This window comes from Cryptotermes secundus, unplaced genomic scaffold (assembly GCF_002891405.2).
Source record: "Cryptotermes secundus unplaced genomic scaffold, Csec_1.0 scaffold737, whole genome shotgun sequence".
NCBI classification, from domain to species: Eukaryota; Metazoa; Arthropoda; class Insecta; order Blattodea; family Kalotermitidae; genus Cryptotermes; species Cryptotermes secundus.
Window position 1 is genome coordinate 676,848 of NW_019727105.1, and position 12,151 is coordinate 688,998.

The 12,151-nt window shown below is 43.5% G+C and overlaps 1 protein-coding gene across 1 annotated transcript in view; it reads left to right on the plus strand.

Moving 5' to 3' along the window:
* The first annotated feature begins 712 nt into the window (after positions 1 to 712).
* Positions 713 to 12,151, plus strand: part of LOC111864470 (band 3 anion transport protein) — a 206,153-nt gene continuing 194,714 nt past the window's right edge. Inside the window, exon 1 of the mRNA XM_023851732.2 lies at positions 713 to 815. The gene's annotated coding sequence lies outside the window, so the exon portion shown is untranslated. The remainder of the gene's footprint in view (positions 816 to 12,151) is intronic.

Consider the following 12,151-nt stretch of genomic DNA (forward strand, 5'->3'; position numbering starts at 1 on the left):
TGAAGATAACGACCAGTATGAGTAGGCTTTCGGTACACTTTGGTGGTCAGTTTTGGACCCTGCTTCATAACCAAAACATCCAAGAATGGAAGTGCATTGTTGACTTCAACTTCCATAGTGAATTTGATGGTAGGCCTGATGTTGTTAATATGTTGAAGAAATTTCTGTAGCTCTTCCGGTCCATATGGCCATATCACAAACGTGTCGTCGACATATCTCAGCCATTTTGCAGGCTTGTATTCAGCTGTGTCTATTGCTATTTCTTCGAAATGCTCCATGAATATATTAATTGTATATTAAATATTAATTGTAATCACCCACAGATGTGTTCACAAACTACCATATATGAGTTTTGTTTAAGATGACAAATATATTCCTCCGAAACGTCTGTATCCGCCCACCAGTCTACACGGTGTCACAACCCAGGAGACTACAATCTGAAAACTACCAGATGCTTTGATATCCTGGCTGTTAATATACAGGCAATACGGTATCGCATACCGATGGTTGATTATTGCCTGTTGCTTTGTTGTGTATCCTACCGTGTAGAAACAACATGGAGACATTTCGACGTCTCTTAAGAGTCCATAATTATGTTGGTGCACTCTATTTTGTTTTCAGAATGCCATTTCGTTAATTAATCGCTTTACGATGGTTGGCACTGCGTGGCGATGCACGTACACAACTTCTGCCCGTCACTTACCTTGCCCGGTGAATGCCTGCCAGCCAGCTGGCTCTCAGTCGCGTGGCCCCCCTCGAGTGGAGAGGAAGGAGGCGGTCCCAGAGCATGTGCTGACTTGCTTGCTGCCGGCTTGGTAAGTACCGTAATATACATTGCTGCTGTGTTTGGTGATAGCTTCGCAATAGTTTGGGTTTGTTGCACTTCGCGTTTAGTTTCATTTACTTAGTTTCGTTCGCAACCTGTTGACAAAGTTTATGTTGTCACTGGTAATATCTGGCAACGCCGCTATTGCAGTACGCGGCAAGAGAATTATGTGCCTTTCTTTGGTCAGTGTGTTTTTGCCTTCGCTCACTGAAACATGCAACAGCAGTAGTAGTAGTAGTAGTAGCAGCAGTAATTCAGTTCTTATTTATTTGCTTTTAACCCAGCAGCCCAAGGGCCAATTACAAAGTGAGCACGAGTGACAATAATAATAATAATAATAATAATAATAATAATAATAATAGTACACAGATTTACTGGGTTTTTAGACTTTTTCCATCGTCCGGAATTCTAGGTAATAGAGGACACGACGTTTCGGAAACTGGATCTGTTTCCGTCTTCAGGTGAGAAAGGAAGACACATACTCAGTTGAACCCCTTAGAAAGGGCTAATCTCAGTCACTGGACCTGGATTAGCTCAACTGAGTATGTGTCTTCCTTCTCACATGAAGACGGAAACAGATCCAGTTTCCGAAACGTCTTGGCCTCTATTACCTTGAGTGTCCTCTATTACCTAGAATTCCGGACGATGGAAAAAGCCCCAAAACCCAGTAATTCTGTGTGTCATCCACCATCGTCAGAACCCTTTAGAATCTACTGCTACTACTACTACTACTAATAATAATAATAGCAGGTACAACAATAATATTCAAGGACGACAGAGCCCCGTACTTATTGGGAGTAGTTTCCTTGGCAGGTATAACTGGCGACTCATCTCGCTATGGTGTTGAGGTTAGGACCTCTCGGAGCTACAGGCAACTTGTATTGCCTTGCACATCTTCGTGACCAGGTGTACAAAGACGATTGTAGGGTAACTCTGTTTTTTAAATCTGTAAGAATGATATAGGGACAGTAGTTCATAAATTCTGGAAACAAAATGAAGATTTTTGTATTGTTCAGTGTTCAAGTTGTTTTACTTAATTTTCTATTGTCTCGTTACGGATATAGGCTGTTCCATTCTGATTCTGCAAGTTCATGTGAAAACTCGCACATTTTTATAAGAGCTGGCACTAATTTGCAAATGCTCACAAACGGAGGAACTAAAACTAGCAGCACGTTTGTCAACGGAGGGCTTCCAAAACACATTCCCCGCAGCATTCGTTTGTATTGGTGGTTATATTGCCATAAAATGGATTTCTTATATAAAGTAAATATGGCTTACAGAACAGGTCGCTCGTTGAATTCCACAGATGCCTGGAACATTCTTAGATTTCTTAATAGAGCTTATTTTAACGAATATTTTATACAAAATACTTTTTGATCATCAATTTAATTGGAGGTCCCATCTACGCGATATGGTCAAAAAGTATAGTTTGGAATACGAATTCCTCAAAAATGCCCCTGTTATCAGTTCCGGAGAGGGTGGGAATACAGACAGATGGACTGATATTCTGAAGATCACTGTGTAGGCACATAAGGCTGCATAGTCAGATGTGTACGTATTTACCCAACAACGGTGCATCACGCCCCAGAAGACAGCAATATTCCTACTGCGCCCAGAAAACTGCAAATCCGACAAATATTCCATCTGCGCATGTTGGAAAGGAATGAAAAGAAAAGAAATGAACACCAGACTGCCTTAAATGAAGCATGACGAGTACAGCGTTAACATATTCATGATGTAACATTGACTGGCAGCAGCTGGTCTGCACAACAGTCTACTGCAGATTCCCAGGTGGAAAAATCATACTGCGTTCAGGCTGCATGAGTCAATGCCTTTTAGAAGCAACTCAGCGACAGGTGATGTTATCTTACTGGCCTTTTCTGAAAGCTAATGTTTCTAATCCTGCCAACCCGTTCGCCGGACACTTATTTTCATATCTTATATATGCTGGAGGGGCGGGGGGGGGTTACGCAGTAGCGTAGTTGGTTGAGACACTATGCTGCAAGCTGGAATGTCGCTGGTTCTAGTCCCGATGAGGTGGATTTTTCAATTTACCTAATCCTTCCAGCCGCACTATGATCCTGGGGTCAACTCAGCCTCTAACAGAAATGAGTACCAGGAATCTTCTGGGGGGGGGGGTTAAGGGCGGCCGGCGCGTAAGGCCTTACCGCCATCTGTGAGCAGAATCTCTAGAAAATGTAAGAGCCTCGACGTCTCACAACCCTGTGGGTCTCCACGGCCTGTTACAGTGATAACTTTACCTTTAGATATAGGGGACACACAAAACTTCTTAGAACAGTAAAGGTTTAATTATTTATTGAATGGCCATTTCATTTATTTCTCGGCATAAGAAGCGTGTGATTAGGTAGGCGTAAATTAGTCCCCCAGATTTGACGTGAAATATTTCCATCCACAGATCAGTAAAGGAATTTCAATTACTCGTATCTAAGATGCAGAAATGATACAGACTAAAACTATAACAGATTTCAACAGGTATGTAAAATTATAAAACCAAGAGCAGTAACCGTAAGCCCAAACAAACCGCAAAGAAACATTTTATAGAGTAACCGGCATACTTATGATGACTCCGAACACAGGACGTTAACAAAAGGAGGAGTGAGAAGAATGACGATAACAGAAATTGCAAGATACAGAATAATGCCTAAAGCGCGATGAAGATATTAGAAGAGAACTGGGATTAGGATCTTATGGGCGAAGGCCTCTTCCGTTAACGTCTCTCCAATTCCTTTTTTACAGCTTACCTTTTAACTGATGGGCTGAAAGTTATCTTTGAATAAACCACGAAACATTTATATGTACTTGCACTATCTTCAAAAACGATTTGATGCGCCTTGAGATACTGAAATATATTTGAACATTCATAGTATTAAGGTATGGGCTGTATGGGCGCTACAGCCCATGTTAAATTTCTTACAGTTTTTTAATCATATATACAGTCGGTTCGACTCTTTTGGCGGGGGATCAGCCCGTCGCAAGGCTGCTAATTACACAGGACAGCATAAACACAAATATCCACGCCTTGAGTGGAATTTGAACTCACTATCCCAGTACCTTAGACCGAGCGGCCACTGTGATCGGCTAGGGTAGAACATACGGAACCATATTGTAATGCAAGTGGTTGAGAAATGCCGCATTATTTCAATGATAATAAATGCTGAAGCAATGTTGTGCTTGACCTGTTACGAACATGAACTGAAACTGGATGAACAACAAAAAGGCACAGTCGGAAAAAACGCGAGACACAAAGCATAATCGTCCTCACACATGTCTTTGTGTATGGGTCACCAGAAGGAGATGGCGAGACATTTCGTTACGAGAGGACTGAAGGTGGACTTTATGAAATTTGACGGAAATTTGCGATTGTCAGATCTAAGAAGATGAATCATAAACTTAAATTAAATTGACAGGGAATGGGAGAATTGGGAAACGTTCAAATTATTACTCGGAAATCCCGAAAGGACGAGACCATTTGGGAAATTTAGGCGCAGATGAGAGAATGATACTGAAATAGATCTTAGAGACTGATTCATTTGGCTCAGGATATAGTCCAAAGACAGTCTCTCGTGCTTTCCATAGAAGGTGAGGAGTTTCTTCATGAGGTGACCGACTGCTAGCTTACGAAGGACTCTGCCCCGTGGAGTTGGGGAAGAGAACAGCTTTGAGATGTCATTTCCAGCATCTTACCGCGGAAGTCACGCCGTGTCGCGTTGCAGAAATTAAAACTCAGTGAATATCTGCAGTGACAGGCTAATTATTTTTAAGTTCTTCAGCAAGGCTGGGTCAAGTGAGATGCGCGGGTGAGGATTTTGAAGATGGAATTTATTTCATAGTTTATGTTTAGTATTTCGGCGTCCCCATTGTGGAACCCGCAAGAGAAAAAACTGCGAAATAATAATCGGGGATGCTGACAACTACACGTCGAAGTTCGGAAGAATTAAAGAAACGGCCATTTGAGTGGTACTTAGCTTGCATTGCCACTTAGTGACCGAAAGTAGCCGCAAATCCGTTAAACTCATAGGACATTTGAAGTTCTCGAAATGACAGAATGTAGAAATCTTTTCGGGCGATCAGCTTCGTTAATACGTAATGCAAGTACAATGTTTTGAAAGCTATCTCTAAAAACTGTCTTCATAACTTTTACTCTCCTCTAAGTATAATTAGAATTATCAAGGCAAAAGAGTATGAGGTGTGCAGGGCATGTAGCACGAATGGGGGAGAAGAGGAATGCATATAGGACATTGGTGGGAAAGAGACCACTGGGAAGACCGAGTCGTAAGTGGGTGGACAATATTAAAACGGATCTTAGAGAGATAGCATTGGATGCTATGGATTGGATTTATCTGGCTCAGGATAAGGACCAGTGGAGGGCTCTTGTGAACACGGTAATGAACCTTCGGGTTCCATAAAATGCTGGGGAATTCTAGAATAGTTGCAGAATTGTGTGGGTCCTCAAGAAGGGCTCAGCTCCATGAATGCTGTCTTTTTTTTATTGGTAGTGGGGTGGGACTAAGTCCCTTGTACTGCGACAACTTCTGGCCTATTGTACCAGCCCCAGATGATAGGTGAGGGTGATTGTGGAGCAATTGGTGGAATGAAGATTGGCAGGGGAAACCGAAGTACCCGGAGAAAACCTGCCCCAGCGCCATTTTGTCCACCACAAATCCCACTTGACCAGACCCCGGGATCGAACCCGGGCCGCCGCGGTGGAAAGCCAGCGACTAACCGCTTGAGCCATGGCGCGGCCTATGAGTGCTGTCTTAGTCCGGCCGATATTTCCAGTTCGTGCCTCTTATAACACTGGGCCTTCATGATCGTCCCTGACACGTCCAAAGTTCCATTCCGTGTAGGTGTACGTTTACGTAATATTTCTTTCTGCCTCTAGCCCTGTTAAAACATGCAACTTTGTTGTTTGGCCTGATTGTGTGGGTGCATGGCAGGCACTCGAAGTTGACCTTGAAATGCATACAATCATGGGTTAATATTTCTAGGAATTCTTCGCATAAGCAGTTTTGCACAGGTAGCGCTGATAGCTTCCGGCCGAAGAGACGTTTCCTGTCGGCGCAAAATTCATGTTTCTGTCAGTATATTGTGGATTTCAGGTCGCTTTTAACTATTCTAAGTCCAGTGGAGTTTGAGCGTCCCCTTCTAGACAAGACTTGGTTAATGTGGGGTTGATTGCTGCCGTCGACAGGTTCTGTGACTATAAGTCATTCGCTCTGATGGTCAGGACATTCATGACACCCTCCCACATGAGCCTAGGTTTGCAATTTTCTCTCTCCTCTTACGTTTTCCGATAAAATATATGCTTACGCACTTCTCATCTCTGCCATATGTGCTGTCCTGTAACTGTTCTAATAATATTTTGCTAAAGCTTCGAATTATGTCATTTTCTCCTTCATTCTGTTCTTACTTCATCCCTCATAGGTCAGAATATTGTCTTGAGCATTTTGTTCCCAAACACCCTTAATCAGTATACTTCGCTTACGATAAGGGACCAGTTTTCACACCGTAAAAAGCGACAGCCAGTTACGTAATAGTCTTAACACCTTAGACGGGAGATATGAAGGTCAAATACTTTGAACCGAATGGAAATACGCGCTTCCCAAATTTATTAATCACTTCACTTCAGTAACATAATTTTGGTTACCTGCTCTCCTAAATGTGAGCCGGTATAGCGACTGACTACTGGCTGGACGACTGAGGGGCCAGAGTTCGAGTCCTGTTGGGGTCTAGAATTTTCTGTTCTCCATGTCGTTCATACCGACTCTAAGGTCCACCCAACCTCCTATCCTATGGGTACAGGGGGCTCTTCCCTCGGTGGTAAAGAGGCAGGGGCGTGAAGCTGACCACTCGCTCCCAACTAGTGCCGAGATCAAGAAAATGTGGATCTATTCATCCACTCTCGTATACGCCTTCATGGCCTAGTGCTTACTTAGTTAAATACAGGGACAAGTTTACTTCTACCTTACTCTCCTAAACATTTGAATAAAGTTGAACTTCCTCGCTCTGTGTCTATGTACACTCTCGCCCACTCGCACACACAATAGGGGAACTTCCTTGCTACTCGTATATCATAGTCATCATGGAGGCTCAGATTGAATCCCAGGGTAGTCCATGTGGGATTTTTGTTGGCAGGCTTCTCTCTGAGCATTTCGGTTTCTCCGTGTCACTTAACATTTAACCAGTGCTCCACATTCATCTGTCATCAGGAACTGGGAACAGCAAGCCTTTGTCTCACCCTAAGTCTACAACTATAAATACGTTTTCTCTGTTATTATTGTTACTATTTGTTCCTCGGGTTGTTTTCATTTTGCGAATGTTTATTTCACTTTGTAGTTATAACCAGTTATCTCTCTAGAGTCATCTTTTAGTGATAGTCAAATAATTCCTTGAATTTTAATTAGCTCCCAAATCTAGGGTTTCTTACAACCGCACAGAGTACAAACCTCTTCAACCTCCCCCTCTTGCCCCGAGTCTTCAACAGACTCACGAAGTGACGAGTGTTCTTGTTGCCAAATTGAGCAAAAAGAATGCACAGCGTTTTGTTGAGGTGGGTGACTTCTAACGCCGATCGCAGTGGCCGCACTCTCTTAAGGCATGAACCGTCTTCGCCCGCTCGAACACTGGGCTAGTGGGTTTGATTCCCACTCAAGGCATGGATGTCTGTATGCGTTTATTCTGTGTTTGTGTTGTTATGTGTAGGTAGAGGTCTTGCGACGGCTGATCCCCCGTCCAAGGACTCCTACCGACTGTCTATTGGTTAAGAAACTGGGAAAAAAAAACAGTCAGGGTCCACAAGGGCTGTATAACCACAGATAAATAGATAGGTGGCCTCAAAACTGGGAGAAAAAATTAATTTAAATTCGCTTTGTGGGGGGTGGAGTCCAACTGGGTCCACTCGGTACGGCGGCCACTGATTGGCCTATTATAGCCTGCCCCGGTTGATTATGATGATGGAGAATTTAGTGGAATGAAGATTGGCATGAGAAACCGAAGTACTCGGAGAAAACCCGCCCCAGCGCCACTTTGTCCACCACAAATCACACTTCACCAGACCCGGGATCGAACCCGGGCCGCCGCGGTGGGAAGCCAGCGACTAACCGCTTGAGCTATGGCGGGGCCAGGAAGTAGGAGAAACTTGCAATATATGTTGGTTGGTGTCGACTCAGCTGGATATACGCGACTGTAAACATTTTCGCCAGCAAGCCGTATTGCAAGCTTAATCTCTAAATCTAATGTAACCTAATCTTTTAGTAGTGGCATTTCATCCAGGCCTGATGTAATGGTTATACCGCTATGATTTGGTCGCCAGATCCACATTTGTGATGAAAGGATGTTCGTCAAAATGAGATTGGCGTTGAGTCGGATCCTACATTTTACATATTGCTGAGAGACTAACGTTTTCCTCTTTGTAGTTTGACATGTGCATTATGTTTATCGGTATTTCGAACTAATTTTTACTCTGTGCTTTTATATATTCATATTCATACGCCCATGATTTTTGTTGAGATATGGTCAGTTAGTCAGTTAGTTATTGGAGAGGGTGGGTTTCCCCATGCACTTAGACCAGTATTGGCCCATTGTGTTTCCCTGTATGATATTCTACCAGTCTCTATACCCTACCGATAATGGTGCGTACCATCAGTCCCGCCGAGCAAGCGAGTTCGGCCTCCACTTGCTTGGTGGTGTCTATAATGCTTCCCCCATCTATCAGAGGCCTTAGAGACTATTGTTGGGCGGGAAACGTCCTAGAATTTGGCTTAGTGATCTCCTTTGGAGATATGAGGTTCTTTTACGTGCCGTAAAGCTGCGACACGGGACACACGGCTTAAAGTTCCTCCCGGAGGACTTGTTCCCTGAATTTTTCCGCCCTTAAAAATTCGACGACCTCCGCCGGGTATTTGAACCCGCGTACCACGAGTCATGAGGTGGGAAGAGATATGGTCAGTAGTGTCAGCATAAGATTTAATTTGGCTACATTGCACCCTAAATTTCCAGAATTTTGTCAAGAGATGCACTGAAATGATTATAAATGTTAGGACTATCGTGGATAGTGAGTAGAAGGCACCATGAAGGAGGGCCACATATGCAGTGACTGTGTACCCGTACGTGCAAAAGAGGGACATTCATATACAATTTTAGTCTGAAAGGCTGAAGGGAATAAAGCACTTGGGAGATGTAGGCATATGTGGAGGATACAATTAAAAATTAATCTTAGAATAAATATGTGTGATTATGTGGGCTGGATTCATACGGCTGAGGATACGGTCTAGAGGCATGCTCTTGTGAACAAGGCTTCTGAGTTTCTTTAAAGGGGGTAGAAGGAGTTTTTTGAGGAACTGGGCGAGTGTCAATTAAGAAACCCCGCTCCACGGAATTTTTGTGGAAATAATACTCTCCAGGGATTCGATACAAGGACTTTTGAAATTCGAGCTGGACTTATTGCTGCCCAGCTAACCCATTCCACCTTTGCTGCAATACCATTGCATTCCAGGTTCTTAGTCTGCGCAGTGTTGTTGCGCATTGGCTCGCTTTCGCCACTGTCGTCGAGGACATTTGTAAACACCCTATAAATGTTGGTGCCAGGATAGCTCAGTCGATATAGAGAGGGGCTACGAGCCGGATGGTCGGGTTCCAATTTCTGGCAGGGGCAAGAGGTTTTTCTTTCCTCCATACTTTCCAGACCGCGTCTTGACCTAACCCAACCTCCTGTACGAGTACAATTTTGTACCGTGAGCTCTCTTCCTGAGAAAAGTGACCAGGGCGTGAATCTGACCACAAATTTCCACATAGTGCCGAAGTAAGGAATGGTGGAGCTATACCTCTACTCCCCCATATGCCTTCATGGCATATTGCTTAATTAATTAGGCACAGTGAGAATTTTACCTTTTACTGTATAACTGTTTAAATCCTCTCCTATCGGAAATTTTATATCATTTGTTACCTTAAAGAAATGAAAAGATATGATAAAATGAAGAATTGGTGTTTGTTATGACTGACCGCCTATGTGGTCTAGTGGTCACAGTTCCTGGCTGCAGATCCAGAGGTTCCGGGTTCGATTTCCGGCGCTACCAGATGTTCTGAGAAGTAGTGGGTCTAGAACGGGGTCCATTCAGCCTCGTGAGGATAATTGAGGAACTCTTTCAAGGAAATAGCGGCTTCGGTCTAGAAAACCGAGATTATCTGCCGTGGGGATCCGTTGCGCTGACCACGCGACACTCTCTATCCGCAAAAGTTGGCACTAACTTCGCCGACAAGCTGCGGTCGCTCGGTCAGTATAGTTCGCTTGCGGACTAAAGCCATGGTGTTTGTTTTGTTTGTTATGGCTTCGTAATAGACGTATAGCCTACGCAGTAGACTTAGACCCCCCGTCTTCCTTACCAATATTGTTTATGGGCATTTCAGTACGAATGCAGAGGACAGACGGCTTCCGTGCTTCCACCCAGGTACCCAACCATTCCGTTGGAGGAGAACTGGTCTGTAATATCCGCAGTAGGCTTCAAACCTTCATCTTTCCTCTCTCTATTTCATCTTCGTGGTTTCCTTGCGAAAGAAGGGGTAAGATCTCTCACAGTAAAAGAAATTTAAATTAACTGCAATTATACCCTTACCAAACCTTGCGGCGGTGGCTTTATAGTGAAAACATGGAACATTAAAGGAGAATAAATCCTAGGAATATTGTGTCCTATACCGATCACAGAGATACGATGGGCTGGACATGTAGCTCGGACTGAAGATGCAAAGCATCCTCTAGGAAAATAATTATAATAATAAAGACGTTAAAGTGATCTCATAAACTACTTTTGCTTTCTCAAAATATGGAAAAGAAGTTAAGAAAAAGTTTCGGAAGGAGCTAATATTCTACTTCCCGCGCACTTACTGCACATAAAACAACGCCTCCAGCAATTCTTCGTTGTCACGGGAACGTGTTTACCCAGCCGTTGCCTTAACGATAAGGAGGATAAGCATAGAGACACACAGACTGATGAGAGGGATTTATGAGATGGGTTCAGATGGGTTCAGGTGCCATGATATATATACCAAGTTTAATGAAGATTTGTTCAGGCATTCAAAAAATGATGGGGGGTTGGTTAACAAACAAACAGACAGACAGCAAGGTAATATCATAAACCTACTTTCATTTTTTCTTCAAAATAAAGAAAGTAGGCTAAAAAGGTGACAGCATTGAAACTAAACTCTGGGAAACTGGTTGTGGGCAGTGTTCATTGAGCCTTCGTGTTCGACAGCAAGAGATTGAGCACTTAGGCCGTATAAAGACGGACGTCAAACCGCAGAACTAATGTTGTTCGACCTCTTAGACTAATAAACCGATGCCAGATCTGTAACACATACTCGTAGGAACGAAGTAAAAATATCCCTGCTTGTCTTCCATTCAACATGACTGCGTGAATATTTCAAGGCTATAGTAGATTTAAAATGTGTCTATTATATTTTTTTCTCTCTTATTTTGAGTTTGAAAGGAAGCGTCAAGTACTTTTCCACTACCCACTAGGAAATGAACACATACACTCGAACAGGGGTGGGTAACCTTGCTTAGCGTATGCAGAGTCCTTCACGAGGAGGCAATAGTTGTTCAGCTTGTCAAGAAATTCTCATCATTTTACCGAATGCGAAGGCTCATTACCGTGTGTAGCGCGTGACTGTGTGCAAGAAAGTAATATATCACCTCGTGGTCAACAATAGATGGCTACCGAGAAGGTTCGTGTAATGGCACCGCTGTAGACTTTTATTCGAGAGGTGCTTGGTTCGAATCGTAACCAGGACACTGACTATTCTGCCTGAAGTTTCTCTTGGTTCTCCTGAGTCCTTCCAGGAAAATTCAGAAATACGTCTCCCTTAGGCCACGACCGCTTCCTTCAAGATATTGTCACGCATTAGGGGGTTGCTTGACTAATAAGACGGGTTTTGGATTTGATGATCGAAGTTCTTGGACCTGTTACAGCAGTTCACAAATCACTATCTGACACATTGCCATCTTCCTTAACTGGACACTCTCGACTTCTGACCACACTTCACTACTCCAATACTCCGTTGTACCCCCTCCCGTCTTCTGACTGTGCTCTCTTATAACTCCTCGGCACGGTCCCCACGGAGAACACCGTCTTCTGTTGTCAAGAATGCGTGTTTATGTCTAACCTTACAATGGAACCCCTTCTATGGTTGAGCGCGTATGCTTTGGGAATGTGTTTACTGAGTCGTTGCCTAGCAATGGACAAATGCCTCAATATTTTTTTTAATTAATTCGTCAGTCATTTGGTGCCGCATAGTCTAGATAATAAGCGA